Here is a 16696-nt window from a genome sequence, read left to right as displayed (position 1 = left end):
TTCTTTTTAATTAAACTGTGTATTTGTTATTAATATATGGTGCCTTGGAGAAAACTTGAAAGGCAGTTTAGAAATATCTGAATACAGAAAGCCCAATGTCTCTTTCCTACCTCACTCAGGTGACATAGTAATGTCTGATAGGCCACCAGCAGAAGGAACTAGCTGTTTAAGGGGACATGCACAACTACTTTCTTCATCACTAGCACATGAGCACGGATCTCTGCCAATCTCACTTCTATGAACAAAATGCCCATATAAAACATCTTTGTCCAACTTCACTACAAAGGAGGAAAGCACACTTCTGAGATGTTCCAACTTCCTTTATCAGTTGGATGTGTTAATGATATGTGTGTGCTGTTCGTTAACTAACAATTAACTTAAGGAATGCCACTTCATTATTCCTGCTCTTTACTTACACTGCAGTAAAGAAGAACCAATTAGCCTATGTTATGCCAGTTCTCCCACTACCATTATTACATGGTTCTATTTCCTTGATTCTCATCTGCTATTTTTATGAAATTACAGGTAAGGGTTTGGTAAGAGTTACTTTGACATATATGAAGATAGGTCTGGCCATTCAAAGCTGATTTGATGAAAGCACTGTATTGCCAGAGTTAAGACTCAAACATAGTTTCTCAAACTTATGTTTCCAGCTGTTTTTGGGCTACCATTCCTGACCACTGGTCCTGCTAGCTAGGGATGATGGAGTTGTAGTCCAAAAACAGCTGGAGGCCCAAGTCTGGGGAAACCCTGCTCTAACCATCCAAGCCAGCAGCCACTGTTGAATATGAGCAAAGTACTTTTTAATTAAGTACGAGTCACCACCATAAGGAGCTTTTGCCCCGTATTATTATTCATTATTCTTACAACATTTATATCTCACCTTTCTTCCAAGGAGGGGTTCACCCTCTCTCAACTTTGTTCTCACAACAACCTGGTAAGGTAAGCTAGACTGAGAGATGGCAACTTCCCAAGTTCACACTAAGCTATTTTGGTTGTCAAAATGCAGGCTTGAGTATATTCCAGAATTCTGCAATTGTGGTACCAACTGCTGGGCTCAGAATTTCTGCATTCATTTGAATACGGGCAACACATTTTTGATCCTTAAGGCTGCAAATATAACCTTGGAAATGAATGAGCACTACATACAGTGGTACCTCGGGTTAAGTACTTAATTCATTCTGGAGGTCCATTCTTAACCTGAAACTGTTCTTAACCTGAAGCACCACTTTAGTTAATGGGGCCTCCTGCTGCCGCCACGCCGCCGGAGCCCGATTTCTGTTCTTATCCTGAAGCAAAGTTCTTAACCTGAAGCACTATTTTTGGGTTAGCGGAGTGTGTAACCTGAAGCGTATGTAACCCGAGGTATCACTGTAATTCGTTCCGGAGGTCTGTTCTTAACTTGAAACTGTTCTTAACCTGAAGCACCACTTTAGCTAATGGGGCCTCCTGCTGCCGCTGCGCCGTCTCTGTGCAATTTCTGTTCTCATCCTGAAGCAAAGTTCTTAACCCGAGGTACTATTTCTGGGTTAGTGGAGTCTGTAACCTGAAGCGTATGTAACCTGAAGCGTATGTAACCTGAGGTACCACTGTACTTAGTTTGATAACCCAGGTGGATTAATTCAGTAACGACTACACAGACTGGCAGTTGCTCTGCAGGATTTCAGATGACTGACGAACAGTGTTAATGGAACATACTTTTAGAGGCAATAAATTTACAAAATGTTAATGGGTTTACATCCACACCCCTTCTCTCCAGAGGGCCATGACAGAAGTCTCTGCAGAAGAGTTTTGAGAATCCCTGCTCCTGATAATACGCTGTTCCAAGGAAGGAAAACCATCAAGCACATTGAAAAACATCAGAGTTGCTTGTGAGATCCTAAACGTATTGGGACCGATACATATAGACAATGTAGGTTCAGGTCAAGAACGTGCATTTTCTGCCTCATTTTACACACGCAAATACAATCTGTCAGTAATTCCCAAGGACTCTGCACACATGAACTCACATAGAGAATAATTAACACAGAGAAACACAACAAGGGATATAAGATTAAGCATACTGTACAGACTTAAAACCACAGAAATCCAAGTACTACTTGCTTACGTATACCACTCAAAAGCACACAATTAGGATCCAAAACCTGATGCAAACTTTCTGAAACAGAGATGCTGTCACACTGTCTTTTACTACCTACAATGGATAAAAGACCCAGGCCAACCACCCAAAAGCCAGTTCTAACCATTCCTTAACCAGCTCTGAATATCTTTTCCTAATCAGGGGAAATGTTAATTGCACGTTTTTGGGAACTATCAATCACACCCTGCTTTATTTGCAGAGTTCCCCAGGTTGGATGTAACAGGGAACACTGGTTTAACACAAGCCAGGATCTTTGCACTGAAACCAGCAGGCAATGGGGGAGAAGAGGAAGGGCAAGGGAAGAAAACTCTGCTTTGCTGCTCATTCTTGGCTTCGTAAACCATGGTTTACAAAACCTGCAATAATTGGCCAAACTGGGTCAGTGGCTTATTTATGGCCACTTAGCAAGTACATCACCGGGGTGGAATTCTGATTGAGGCCCTCCTAGCTCACACTCTTAGCTACTATATTCAGCGTTGACAGATTTAAACCTTACTGGATCTACTTTGGTTTGTTTAGGCTAGGAACCTGAGGTTTTACCATCTTAAGTGCAAAGTAGTGGCTTTGAGAGTCCGAGGCAATTACTTATTGCACTCGAACCATGCATGTCTATATATGAGGCACAGAACTACATTTCAGAACTCCTACAGATGACCTGCTTATAAGTGCTCCTCCCCATTGGTTTAAATGCCTGGTCCTTTGCGGAAGTGGGATTCTTGCACAAGGCTTCCCAATGAACTCTAATTGTATGGTCTGAATTTGCTGGTATGTGACTGAATCCCATCCAAAAACAGGGAAGTGTCTGGAAATGGCTGTAGTCACCAAAGATCAGAAATTCTAACAACCAAATTTTGTGAAGTGGAGGTGTTTGGGTTTTGCTGAGAAACGCATGTAAATCTACTGGTAACTCCCAATTTACCTTCTGCCCTATTCCCTGCACCACAAGAAACTAGGTAAAGGTAAAGGGGACCCCTGACCATTAGGTCCAGTTGTGACCGACTCTGGGTTTGCGGTGCTCATCTCGCTTTATTGGCCGAGGGAGCCGGTGTACAGCTTCCGGGTCATGTGGCCAGCATGACTAAGCCGCTTCTGGCAAACCAGAGCAGCGCATGGAAACGCTTTATCTTCCCACCAGAGCAGTACCTATTTATCTACTTGCACTTTGTGCTTTCGAACTGCTAGGTCGGCAGGAGCAGGGACTGAGCAACGGGAGCTCACCCCGTTGTGGGGATTCGAACCGCCGACCTTCTGATCGGCAAGTCCTAGGCTCTGTGGTTTAACCCACAGCACCACCCGCGTCCCTTACCACAAGAAACTACTCTTGTGGAAAAAAACCCATTTGATATTGAAGTACCTCCTAATTTCACAGTGACCTCTGGACAGCTGTAACCTTACACAGAGCTGCAGCCCTCTTCAGGTGTTCAACCTAAACAAAGGTGAGGGCAAAAGCATACAGGGCGCTTAATGGGGCGCATACCTACCCCAGCCCCCCATTTCCCATGCATGGCCACTGCTGAACTTCCTGTTCAGCTGAATAGCTTAGAAGCCCCTTCAGACACAAAGGTCAGAAGTGGAAGGAGCAAGGAGCATGGCAGCCCGGCATATGGCAGGGGCTATGCATGTCTTCCTTGGATGGAAACTGGTCCATTAGGATGAACAGGGCACTGCCCCAGCAACCTCAGTCTACCTTTAGCCAGCACACACCTGTCTGCCTTCTTACTTACAAGCAGCCCAGGGAAGTGGCCTTAGCTGTCCCCTTTCTCCTCCTTGGTCCCAGTTTTGCACTTGCAGAATTCAGCAGCAAGTAAGATGAGGGACAAATTAGTAGCAAGTAAGATGGATCCACTTACTGTTGGTTTCCCTGCTTTTGATTGTACCAGCTCCAAATGGTACAAGCCACCACTATCTGACTCCTTAATGGGTTCACATGTCCAGGCTGGACACCTGAAGAGGGCTTACTGTCTTACAGAAATAGCTCGCCACAGGTCCCACAGCTCAGCACAGTCAACAAAATACAGTGGTACCTCAGGTTACATACGCTTCAGGTTACATACGCTTCAGGTTACGGACTCCGCTAACCCAGAAATAGTACCTCGGGTTAAGAACTTTGCTTCAGGATGAGAACAGAAATTGTGCTCCAGCAGCACAGCAGCAGCAGGAGGCCCCATTAGCTAAAGTAGTGCTTCAGGTTAAGAACAGTTTCAGGTTAAGAACAGACCTCCAGAACGAATTAAGGTACCCAAGGTACCACTGTATGACTTGGCAGGTGGGCACTTGGATAGGAACCTCCACAAGGATAGGTTCTATACAGTTTTGACACACAATCAGGTCAGATTCATAATCACTCGTTCTCTTCTGAGGTATTCCAAGTGTTATATTTATTTATTATAAATATAACAAATTATTTTCCAAGTGTAAATGTGATCAGCAAGTGAGGGCAAATTTGTATTTTGGAAAAGTGTATATCAGAGTGGGGGACCTTTTATCAGTCTGAGGGCCCCATTCCCTTCTGGCAATCTTCTGAGATGGGGTGGAACCAGAGGGAGGGAAATGTGGGCAGAGCAATGAATATAAATTTCACTTTATGCACACCTCTCCTGGTCAAGTGAGAGGCATTAAGAGAGGTTAAGTGTTATGTACTGAGTTGAACAGGATTCAGGATGCAGCAGTCTGATTGGTCCTAGAACAATAGGACCCAGAGTGCAGCAGTCTGATTGGTCCACAGGAGCCACCCAATCCCTGATTGGCCTACAGGAGAATCCCAGAATTAGCCAATCACGTGGGGCCCATTGTGTAATTAATGTATATAAAGCAGACATTCTGGGGGAACTTCCATTCTTCCTCATTACTATGAGCTGAATAAAAAGAATGAAATGCACACTCGACTCAGTGTACTGTATTTTCTGCTCTATAAGACGCACCTTTTCCCTCCTAAAAAGTAAGGGAAAATGTGTGTGCATCTTATGGAGCGAATGCAGGCTGCGTGGCTAAGCCAGAGCAGGGAGAGGGAGTGCTGCGCAGAGCTCCGTCTCGCTGTTCTAGCTTCGGGCTTAGCTGCACAAAGCCTCTGCAGGGCAGCGGGATGAAGGCACGCAAAGCTAGACTAGCTAGAGGGAGCACTGCGCAGTGCTCCCTCTAGCTATTCTGGCTTTTGGATAGCCCCCGCAAAGCCTCCATAGGGCAGCGGGATGAAGGCTCCCCCCTGTCCTGCAGAGGCTTCGTGTGGCTCTTGTGGGAAGTGGGGAGAAGGGACAGAGCGCGCGACTCTGTCCCTTCCCCCACCTCCCAGAAAAGCCCCCAAGAACCGCGCTCCCTTTAAAGAGCGTGCGGTTCTTGAGGGAGATGGGGGAAGGTACAGAGGCAGCTTACCTGTGCGCAGCCTCTTCCGGGCAGGGTGAGCCTTCATCCCACTCACCCTGAGGCTTCAGCGGCTATCCCAGAAGCCAGAACAGCAAGAGGCTATCCCAGAAGCCAGATCCCTCTTGCTGTTCTGGCTTCTGGGATTCAGATTTTTTTCTTTCTTGTTTTCTCCCCCCCAAACTAGGTGCGCCTTATCGTCTGGTGCGTCCTATAGAGCAAAAAATACGGGTATATTTCATTAAGGAAACCAGTCAAAAACATTTAAGGACGGTGCAAAGCCACACTGAGAGGGGTTGTGGCCTGGGGAGAGCCAGATAGAGAAGCTTGTGGGGGCACATTTGGAACCCCCACCTGAGGCCTACGGTTCCTCACCCCTGGTGTACATCACATACACCTGCATCAGGGTCGGGCCATGGGCAGTGGTCCAGAGTGCCAGGAGTCAGGAACTGGGAGCCAAGAGAGAAAGTGGGATATGAGGCCAACCAGGAGGTAAGGTCAGAGAATGAGCTGAGCTAAGAGTCAAAACCAAGAGGAAGACTCATGAACATTTAAGTTGTGTGCAGTCAGCTTTACAGCGTTGGCTAAAATTAAAATAAGGTGGAAGAAAGATGGCAGGCATCCAGGAAAGAGAACTTTGGCAATCCCACCCGCCATTGAACCTCATGCATTTAGACTATATGCAATGTTGGCTTTAGGTGCAATCCCCGGAAATTTGCCCCCACGTAAATTGTGGGCTTACTGTATGCTAGCACTTCAGTGGACCTTGCTTTGCCAAGCAAGGTTCATCTAAAAAATTAAGTCCTTTCCCCCTCCCCATTCCTACCCATGAAGAGCCAATGGCCGGGCCGGACAGGTGGAACTAGGTCAGATCAGGAGGAATTTCTCCCAGAGAAGCTACAGGTACAAAGTTCAACACATCGGGAAGTGATGAGCAGTTCCTGACAAGATTGACACCTAACAAGAAGTCAAGATTGGCTGCGGCTCCATATTATTCAGTGACACACCTGAATTTGAGACTATATAATGTGTAAAAAAATACTTTCAGAAGTCACCTTCCAGCAGGGAAACAAGTCATGTCAGTTTTGATTTATATTTCTCGCACAGAGCTGAGACCAAGAAACGCCCTGCTTCAACTTCTACCTTAAGGCTTTATATCTTAAGGCAGATCTACCATATTTGTAAATAGCTAGAGACTCTACAATCTGATATGGAGAGAAATGCCTTGCAGAATAAAATTCATTCTGAATAAAGAAACACATTTTGCTTGCAAGAAATATCACTTGGGTTGCTCAATACCATACAAGAAACTGATAAGGCAGTCGCAAGGTTTCTTTTATCATTTCCCCACCTCAAATGAGGCACAACTGTTTGGGAACACACAATGGGAATTTAATAAACTGATTTTCATTAAAAATCAAAAGGGAGGGCCAGTTCCCGCATAACATTTGGTTCCATGGCACAAACAGGTGGAAAATGTTGCGCTTGAACTGGTCATCCCTAAGGACTGTTTCAGCATGCTCGTGTCAGAAGCATTCCTGAAAAATCGAAATGGAAGGGCAGCTCCAATTAAACATTTTCTGTTTATGTCTCCATTCAGGACTTGCTTCAAAGCATCCCATGGAGCCAATATTATTTCGGAAGCTGCCTGGAGTTAGGAAACTGCCACTTCCGCCTTTCATAATTCTTGTTCCTTGTAATTATTATTTTTAATCAGGTTTCAAGTCCTCATGATAGTGAAGGTCACCTTTAAGTGTTAAGTAATGTCTAAAAAAAGTTTATATATAAAGGCTGAAGTGTTGATTAATAAGCATGTTTGTGACCCTTTGTAGTCAGTTACTTTTGCCTCTACAAATCCTATACTTGCCAGTAAGTTCAGCTGAACTCAAGTGGGACTTATTTCAAAGTAAACATGCATGGGAACATAACCACCAACCTAGACTCCTCCATGCTTTCCTACTGGGAATGGCTTCACCCATTATGAAAAAAACCCACACATGTTTGCCACAGCTGTATCAGCACCTAATATGTCAAATTGAAAGGTCAGGCCCCAGTCCTCACCTCTAAATTACAGAAACATAGATTTGTAGAGCTGGAAGGGACCGCAAGGAGCATCTAGTCCAACCCCCTACAATACAGGTATCTTCCACCCAACACGGGACTCAGACCCACAACCTTGAGGTTAAGAGTCTCATGCTCTACTGACTGACCTCAGGGCATGTGTTGGGAAGCCTGGATTGCCCACATTTTTTTCCAGCGAATGTCTACTACATCTTTAGGGGAAAGTATCTTCCATTCATGTTTTTACTTGTTTACAGAAAGAAACCCTGATAAAACATGAGCAAAGAACACTAAACTAGTCTTATGACGCCTTGAAGATCAACAGATTTACTGTAGCACAAGCTTTCATGAACACTTCATCACATTCAGAATTCACTATCTTCATACGGCAAATATAAAAAATGGGCATATAGATGGGGAACATAACATAAACAGGAGACAAAATGACCATGGAAGGCAATAGGTATGTATTCTGTGACAATTCTATGCAAAGCTCAAAAGTAAACCAGATACACACAGCTTTATTAGCAGCAGATAACATAATCATCCTAGGTCTAACACCTGGAGTGAGAGGAAAAACACCATTGTTTCAATTCAGGCCTAAGCAAATAATATTAAGCTCCCTGATAAGTTCTCATTGACAATTTCATGGTGGAGCCTCCTTTTGAAGTTCCTTTGTTGAAGGATCCTGGGAAACGAAAATATTTTCCTATTGGTTTCTGAATGCTGCCAATTGCTGTGTTAGATCTGTGTCCATTTATTCCTTTGCACAGAGATTGATCTGTTTGCCCTCCATCGGTAGGACAGAAGGGCATTGCTGGCAGGTGATAGCATGCATCAGCCTGGATAGCTCAGTTGGTTAGAGCGTAGTGCTAATAATGCCAAGGTTGCTAGTTCGATTCCTGTAGGGTTGGACTAGACCAGGGGTCTGCAACCTTTAAGACAAAAAGAGCCACTCGGACCCATTTCCGAAGGAAAAAAAAATTTGGAGCCGCAAAACTCGTCATTATAAAATTAACTTTTTTCTCACTTTTTTATTATTTCTTTGTCTGACCCCTCAGAATTACTCCTCCTCATAGAAATAAACATTAAATTAACAAGTTACCTTTTTGTGTGTGTGTGTTCTTCACTCCCCTTTCAATGCAGTGACCAGCGTACATGCCCCTTACAATGTGGCGGGCGGGAAGGTGACGTCGGGACGGTGCGTGAGTAACGCACACACCACCCCCATGCGACGTCACAGCCAGTACAGCGCCCGCCACAGTGGGGAGTGTCGGGGCGCACAATGCGCCTCCTCCCCTCGCTAGTATCCACCCCGGAGCCGCGGCAAAGGTGTAAAAGAGCCACATGTGGCTCCGGAGCCGCGGGTTGCAGACCCCTGGACTAGACGATCCTCAGGCTCCCTTCCAACACTATGATACTATTCTGGAAGACGAAGATGAACAGGTGAAGCAGCTCCTGACATGGCTGATGGCGTTGCAATAAGAAGATACAGGGACAAAGCTGACCACTGGGTTCGCTGCAGGGTCTGGTCCTGTGCTCATGTAGCCTGTTACTGCAAGCAGCTATTTTCAGCAGCATAGGCAAACTCAGCCCTCCAGATGTTTTGAGACTACAATTCCCATCATCCCTGACCTGTTAGCTAGGGATGATGGGAGTTGTAGTCCCAAAACAGCTAGAGGGCCGAGTTTGCCTATGCCTGAGTTAAGGGGATATTTGTAAGACAGGAGGCCTAATGGACTCTTAAGTCATGAAAGCTTATACCATAATAAACTGTTAGCTACAAAACCATCCTGGAAACTGTTGCCATAAGGAAAGTTTCTCTCTCATCTGGGGCCACCACAGCACAACTTACAAAAAACAACAACCACACCCCTCTTCTGGAGCCAAACTACATGTTACACTTCGGAAGAAGTCAAACCATTGGTCCATGTACAGGTAGGTGGTATCTGAAAAAGTGTGCATGCACATGAAAGCTCATACCAATAGCAAACTTAGTTGGTCTCTAAGGTGCTACTGGAAGGATTTTTTTTATTTTGTTTTGACACTGTCCACATAGTTCAGTATTATCAACCCTGGCTGGCAGCTGCTCACCAGAGTTTCAGGCAGGAATCTCTCCTAGCCCTACCTGGAGATTGAACCTGGTAACCATCTGCGTGCAAGGCAGATGTTCTGTCACTGAGCTATTGTGCATCCCCAACCATGGGCATAGCCAGGATTTTTGTTAGCGGGGAGGAAGGACCTTTGTTCCGGGGGGGGGGCAGAAATGTCATGATTGGTCAGTTAGTTAAGTACAGTGGTACTCAGGTTAAGAACTTAATTCGTTCTGGAGGTCTGTTCTTAACCTGAAACTGTTCTTAACCTGAAGCACCACTTTAGCTAATGGGGCCTCCCGCTGCCGCTGCGCCGTCTCTGTGCAATTTCTGTTCTCATCCCAAAGCAAAGTTCTTAACCCGAGGTACTATTTCTGGGTTAGTGGAGTCTGTAACCTGAAGCGTATGTAACCCGAGGTACCACTGTATTTCTATTGTTTCACTTGATGTAGGGGGGTGACTGCCCCTCCCTGCCTACGCTCATGTCCTTAACCACTTAATAAGTAGTATGCAACTGCAACTTGTGCTTTTTATTATATGTGCCAGGGGGTGGGGAGTGGAACACGATGATATTATTATCCTGACCACGTTGCAGAAGGGTTTAATCCACTCTATCCTGAGACACGGTGGAAATTCGTCCCTGCTCAGCCAATGGGAACTTTTTTCCTAAGCTGCAAAATGGAGTTGAACCCCCAGTTTCCATCCCAGTTGCAGCTGGAAAGGGATGCACTGCTGTGATCAAGGTAATAACCCCCTGGCGCCTTTATTTATTTGTTTATTTACATTTATATCCTGCCCTTTCTCCCAAATGAGCCGAGGGCAAGAAACACATCTGCAATAAAAAAATATTTAAAACATTTCAAAACTTTAACAAATTCAGGAAAAAACAGAAGGCATGTGCATTGAACATACTGTATACTTTGATTCTCAGAACAGAGATTGAAGAACTGAGCAAAGTCAGGCAAAAAGTAAGTTGTGCACAGTGTGTCCTGAGTTCTAGAATTCCTTCTGAACATAGAACTGGGGGCAGTCCATAAACACTGGATGCAAAATATCAGTATAAAGAAAGGATGGGGAACCTGTGGCCCTCTGTGTGTTGATGGACTACAACTCCCATCAGTACTAGTCAGGAATGATGGAAACTGTAACCTAACAACATCTGGAGGACCACAGATTCCTTGTTCCCAAAGTAAAGATTGGAACTCTGCATTCATCTAATAGCAGAAATTAGATGATTATTAACAGCCAAGTGTTGTGACTTATTTGCAACTGTCTAACCTATGTTTTCACTATGGTAATGATTATGGATCAACATTCCACAACATTTTGTTTCTCCTGTCCTCTTGTTTGATGTGCAAACTGCTGGGTGAAAAAGGAAAACAACAACCACCTTGGCAACATGCAAGCAGTATATTTGTGCTGCTTGCTCAAGCCGGTCTTGAGCAAGGTACGATCAAGCATGTGAAAGGAGCAAAGTGCTGTAAATAAGAAATGTGCAAAAAAAGATAGTTGACCTGCACTTTCTAGGCACGAGTCTGAGGCGTTTCCCCTTAGCCTTGCTGCTTTCCCAGGTCAAGCACACACGTTAGCTTTCAACAGGAGCAAACATCAATCCAGGGAAAACCCGAATTTTCTCCGATTGAGTGCTGAAGAATGCTCCCACAGCAGGACAATAAGAAGTGTGGCTAAGCACGTAGCATTCCTTGCCTGCTCATTTTTCCAGTTCAAACTGAGTGATCCTGAACCCTCTGGTTTCTGTTCTGTTGGGGCTGAAAACTCTGAACCGAATGGGAAGACAAATACAATTCCATTCACCCATCAACATCACTTAAGTAAACAAAATGCTAGGATGAGGACAGAAATATATTTATATTTCCAATGTTTGCGCTACTGGGCTGAAGGTACAGATGAGGCACATAAAGCAAAGTGAAATTGCACACTGTGGTGGCAAACGCATAGCTCCACATTTTCTGAGATAAGGGCCCCATCTGCACTAGACATTTAAAGCACTACCATACCACTTTAAATAGTCACGGCGAATAATTATGGGAACTGTGGTTTCTTAACAGTGCTGAGAGTTGTCAGGATTGAACCTGGGACCCTCTCATGCAAATCAGATACTCTGAACTATGGTCTCCTCCTGTCCCCAATTACACCCAAGGGAAATTCAGGGATATTTTGTAATGCCAATTTGAAGGGGGGTGGAGAGGGGTGGCACTTGCAGGCGGAGAAGCCTTTGGGCTGAGTCCCCATTATACCCAGACCCACTTAAAAATAAATAAATTAAACACTGACCCCGAAGCAAAAGCATATATGGCCAAGAAGCCTCAGGATCCAAGGAGCTGGATGGAGAGAGGCTGCCATAAGCGAGCGGGCCACCAATTTCACCAACGGTGCCCATATTCTATACATAATTAAAAGTAGATCTGACAGATCCACACCATACATTCAAAGCACATGGCTTACCCCAGAGCTTCCTGGGAACTATCGTTTGCTCAGGATGCTGGGAATTTTAAATTCAGAAGATCTGTAATTGATGAGCTCTATTTGGGCGACAGGAATGCAGGTAGCGCTGTGGGTTAAACCACAGAGCCTAGGACTTGCCGATCAGAAGGTTGGTGGTTTGAATCCCCACAACGGGGTGAGCTCCCATTGTTCGGTCCCTGCTCCTGCCAACCTAGCAGTTCGAAAGCACATCGAAGTGCAAGTAGATAAAAAGGTACCGCTCCGGCGGGAAGGTAAACAGCGTTTCTGTGTGCTGCTCCGGTTCGCCAGAAGTGGCTTAGTCATGCTGGCCACATGACCCGGAAGCTGTAGGCCGGCTCCCTCGGCCAATAAAGCGAGATGAGCGCCACAACCCAAGAGTTGGTCACGACTGGACCTAATGGTCAGGGGTCCCCTTTACCTTTACCTATTTGGGCGTACAAGATTTTGGCCTCATGCCGGGCACCATATTACGAAAGATTACCAAAGACCACCCCTGTTATAACTTTGAAGGGGGGAAACTAAGCTGCCAAGATTCTCTGGGGAAAGTGAGTGGGCTGTAAATGGATGGTGTGGATCTGACCCTTGCTGATCTGAAGCCTACCAAGAACAAAAAACAATACACCACATTTTCTTGTCAATCAGTCCTGTGGGACTAAAAATACTGTAGTTACTTGGTTAAGTATGCCCCAAATTTCTCCAGATGCAAAAAGTCAAAACACCAGCAGAAAACCCTACCCGCAGCCCACCCGCTTTCTCTCTTTCCAACAAACCCAGCCAAGCTGCAATCGCAATCAATGCCATATCTCAAGAACAGGAGAAATACGTGCAATTTGTGCCGCGAAGAAGATGCTTTAGATACACCAGTTGTCAACAGCCACCTGTGGCCCCACAGTTTTGGATGCCATGCATTTAGTTCGGGATCCACCCAACACACAAAACCGGTTGCGCCGTTTCAATTCCCAACCAAAATCAGACTGCTCCAGAGCAACTCCTGGCGGTTCTCTATGAAGTAAATCCTGCCTTTGTTGTTTTTAAAACATGCAATTTAGGGAGAATGACACACTCTCCAATATGAGAGGAGAGATTACGCTGTGGTTTTGCGGAGGTGTTGATTACAGGTAGATAAATATCAAAAATGAAACCCGTATTATTTCTCAGCACTCCCCAGCAGATTTCTCCCCCGATTTCAGACTTTTCTCCCACAAATCTCCTCCTCCTCCTCCTCTCTCCCAATCTCAGCTGAATGTCAACAGGATTGTTACCGCAGAGTAAGAGTGTTGAAGGCAAGCAGGCCAAGATCCTCAGAAGAAAACTTCATGGAAGTGACTGGGGATCATTCTCTCAGGAAAAATAATTGTATCAGGGCACTAGCATCTTAACTTTCAAAGCTCAAGTTTTATTCCAAATGTCTTCTCCATCTGCTAGTTTGTGAACCTCAAAATTTCTGCTCTGTGCTGAGGTTTTGGGACAGGAAATAGTGGGAAACTTTAACAACAGCAGCAAAACAGCTTGCATCAATATTCTCTTTCCTCCCTTGCATTCTTCTGATGAGACACAAATTTTCCAGTTATTTAAAAGGGAGAGAGACCGGCAGGCAGGCAGGCTTGCTGAGTGAAAAAAGACACAGACATACAGAGCAGGGAAAGAAAAATGTGCCCTAAGAAATTTATCCTTTCCCTTCCAACAAATCCATCTGTACATCTCTCTCTCGCACACACACTCACAAATGCTCATCCCAACACCAAGCAAAGACATTTGTCTCCATCCTGACCTCCCAGTCCAATTATATATGTTCCACGTGGGGGGTGATCCATGTAGAAAACAGATTCTTTACGACTCCAAAACCACACCGCTTTGATGGCTTTCCCCTTTGGTGGTTTACAAACGTGGGAGAAGTTTGATCCTTCCAACACACACTTTCACTGCAGCTGATGCCTCCACACCATCACAATTTCCCAGCGACTCTTTTAAAAAGTACAGAAAGCAAACAACAAAAAAGGTCTGCTTTAGGAATTTCTTCCAGGGGTGGGGAAACCTTCGGCATGCTGGGCGCTGCTGAACTCAAATTGCCATCAACCCTGGCCTGCGCGGCCAATAGTTAAGGCTGATGGGACTTGTAGTCCAATATCCGGAGGGCCAAAGGCTCCGTGCTCCTGCTGCGCCCTATCATCCACAGCAACCCCACCACAAGCCTTCCCTTCCCCCTCCTGCACACCCCACAGGGAGGGGAGGTGGGGTCCGACACATACCACCCTTCAGACTTTCACTTGCCCCCATCAGCACGCGAGCACGCAGCCCAACTCCGCATCATGGTCTCAGTAGTCCTTATCAGAGCTAGCCAAGTGCGCACACACGAACTAAAAACTCGGGAGTACTTGTGGGGAGGGGTATTTTGGAGCTGGGGACAGATCCACCCCGTATTACAGCACTCTCGAAAGATAATTAGGGCAGGACGCCGCCGCCGCCTCCCACCCGTCCAAGGCAACACACACCGACTTCACTTACCAGCCGCCTTGAGTTCAAAAACAACACCGCAACACCTCGGTCCTGGAGCGCTGGGCACGGGACGGGGAGCCCTCTCTCCTCCCCGGCGACGGCGCTAACTGGAACCTGCAAAGGAGCCCGGAGAGGGGGAGCCGATGGATCGGGGCTTCGGCGTCGGCAGCATCTCCTCCCGGGGTAGCTATTTTGACCGGCCCGAGCCCCCCATCTCTCTCTTCCCCACCCCCTTCCGGCTTGTTTGCTTGGCGAAAGAGGACGCAGCCCAGGGCGCAAAGTTTCCCTGCAAGTTAGCCGCGGTTTCCAGAGCCCGAGCGGGGAAGGCAAGGCGATGCGGGCTTGAGATCTTTCTTCGGCGCCTGCCTGCGCCCTCCTCCTCCTCCTCCTGCCGACACCAGCCGAAGCGGCTGCTCCCGGAGTGCGTGCGCGCTTGTTGTGTCGGTGTGCCTGCGCGCGCGTCCCTAACGCTGCCTCTCCAGGGCTGTAACCATTGTAGCCAGCCGCGAAGCAGCCTCCCCCGCGCGCCCGCCCGCCCGCCTCTCAGCCACTCACGCCCCTCGGGGAAGCTGCTGACACAAGCTCGATGGGATCCCGTCTCCCGCTCGCTCGCTCGCTCTCTCCCTCCTGTCCCGCCCCGTTCTGGGGCCCTGGCAGGTCTAGCCGCTCTCTGGTTACTAAGCCAACCTCCAGGCCTGCTTGCTGTTGTTGCTGCCGCCGCCGCCAAGAGCAACGTGGTTTCTTCCTCTCCTTTAACTTTTTCAAAACGCTCCAGGAAAGCCGCCCATCTTTCCAAGATGATAAAGCTAGGGTTTTTTTATTTATTTTCCTATACTTCGCACTCGCTCCTGGACATTATTTTATCTTCCATTCTTTGCAATGGCTTGTGCACAAAATAAGATTTAACGTCGTTTAATATAATATCTAATATATTATATTTAATATAATACGATACTTTTTCCTGTGCTTTGCATTGGCTCCTGCATATAATAATAATAAGTATAATACTTTCTTTTCTATTCTTTGCATTGGCTCCTAAATACAATAATTATAATATGGGGTTTTTTCCTCTGCTTTGTCTTGGCTCCTACTACTTTATTACCACTATTAATACTGTAAAAATATGCAGGAGCCAATGCAAAGAACAAAAAGGAATAACTTATTGTTCTTGTTGTTGTTTTTACTCGCTATTCTTCACATTGGCTCCTATATGTTATTTATTATTATTGCTAAATGTTATTGTTAAAAATACAGCCCGAACCAAAGAACCTCTGGATATTGGCTAAGAAGCCTCACTGAATTCAGTGGGATTTACTTTGGCAATAACCTTGTTGGTTGCACACAGTATATGAAGAGACCAGCGATGTGGAGCAGCGACTGCCACTTTTTTCATAGCTGGGACTGATGTCATCCTCTGGTTGCCGCTTGCGACTATTATTATTATTAATTACATTTCTACACCACCCTTCATCTGATGATCACTGGGTGGTTTACAATATATGGTAAATTTGCATGCCAAAGAAATAACTTTTTCTCAAAGAAACTCACCGAAGTAAACACAACCAAAGGGAAGTTACACTTATCCTCTCCATTCCTTTAAGATGGCTCTGCCCCCATCACTTCCAGACTGTCCTCACTTTGCAGGTTTTTTAAAGGAGAGAGCATCTGTTGCATACAAGGTTCCTCAGAGACAGTTTGGTGTAGATTGTTGGGGGGAGGAGAATTATTACAAGATAAAGGTAAAGGGACCCCTGACCATTAGGTCCAGTCGTAGCCAACTCTGGGGTTGCGGCGCTCATCTCACTTTATTGGCCGAGGGAGCCGGCGTACAGCTTCCAGGTCATGTGGCCAGCATGACTAAGCCGCTTCTGGCGAACCAGAGCAGTGCACGGAAACGCCATTTACCTTCCCGCCGGAGCAGTACCTATTTATCTACTTGCACTTTGACGTGCTTTCGAACTGCTAGGTTGGCAGGAGCAGGGACCGAGCAACGGGAGCTCACCTCGTCGCGGGGGTTCGAACCGCCGACCTTCTGATCTTTCCGTGCCACTCACGTCCCTTT

At 46.1% G+C, this 16696-nt stretch overlaps 1 protein-coding gene across 6 annotated transcripts in view; it reads right to left on the bottom strand.

The window, feature by feature from the left end:
* The window catches only part of PTPN13 (protein tyrosine phosphatase non-receptor type 13), a 161852-nt gene extending 146314 nt beyond the window's left edge, over positions 1–15538 (bottom strand). For 3 of the 6 annotated variants that reach the window (XM_083520398.1, XM_083520400.1, XM_083520401.1), the window contains exon 1: positions 14644–15536. The gene's annotated coding sequence lies outside the window, so the exon portion shown is untranslated. Of the gene's footprint in view, positions 1–14643 lie in introns of all 6 variants that reach the window. The other 3 variants (XM_083520397.1, XM_083520399.1, XM_083520402.1) reach the window with 2 other exon arrangements.
* Positions 15539–16696: the final 1158 nt, after the last annotated feature.

Source organism: Podarcis liolepis (assembly GCF_965112155.1).
Source record: "Podarcis liolepis genome assembly, chromosome: 9".
NCBI lineage: Eukaryota > Metazoa > Chordata > Lepidosauria > Squamata > Lacertidae > Podarcis > Podarcis liolepis.
The sequence above is the reverse complement of the archived record's forward strand: the minus strand, read 5'-3'. Positions and strand labels throughout refer to the sequence as shown.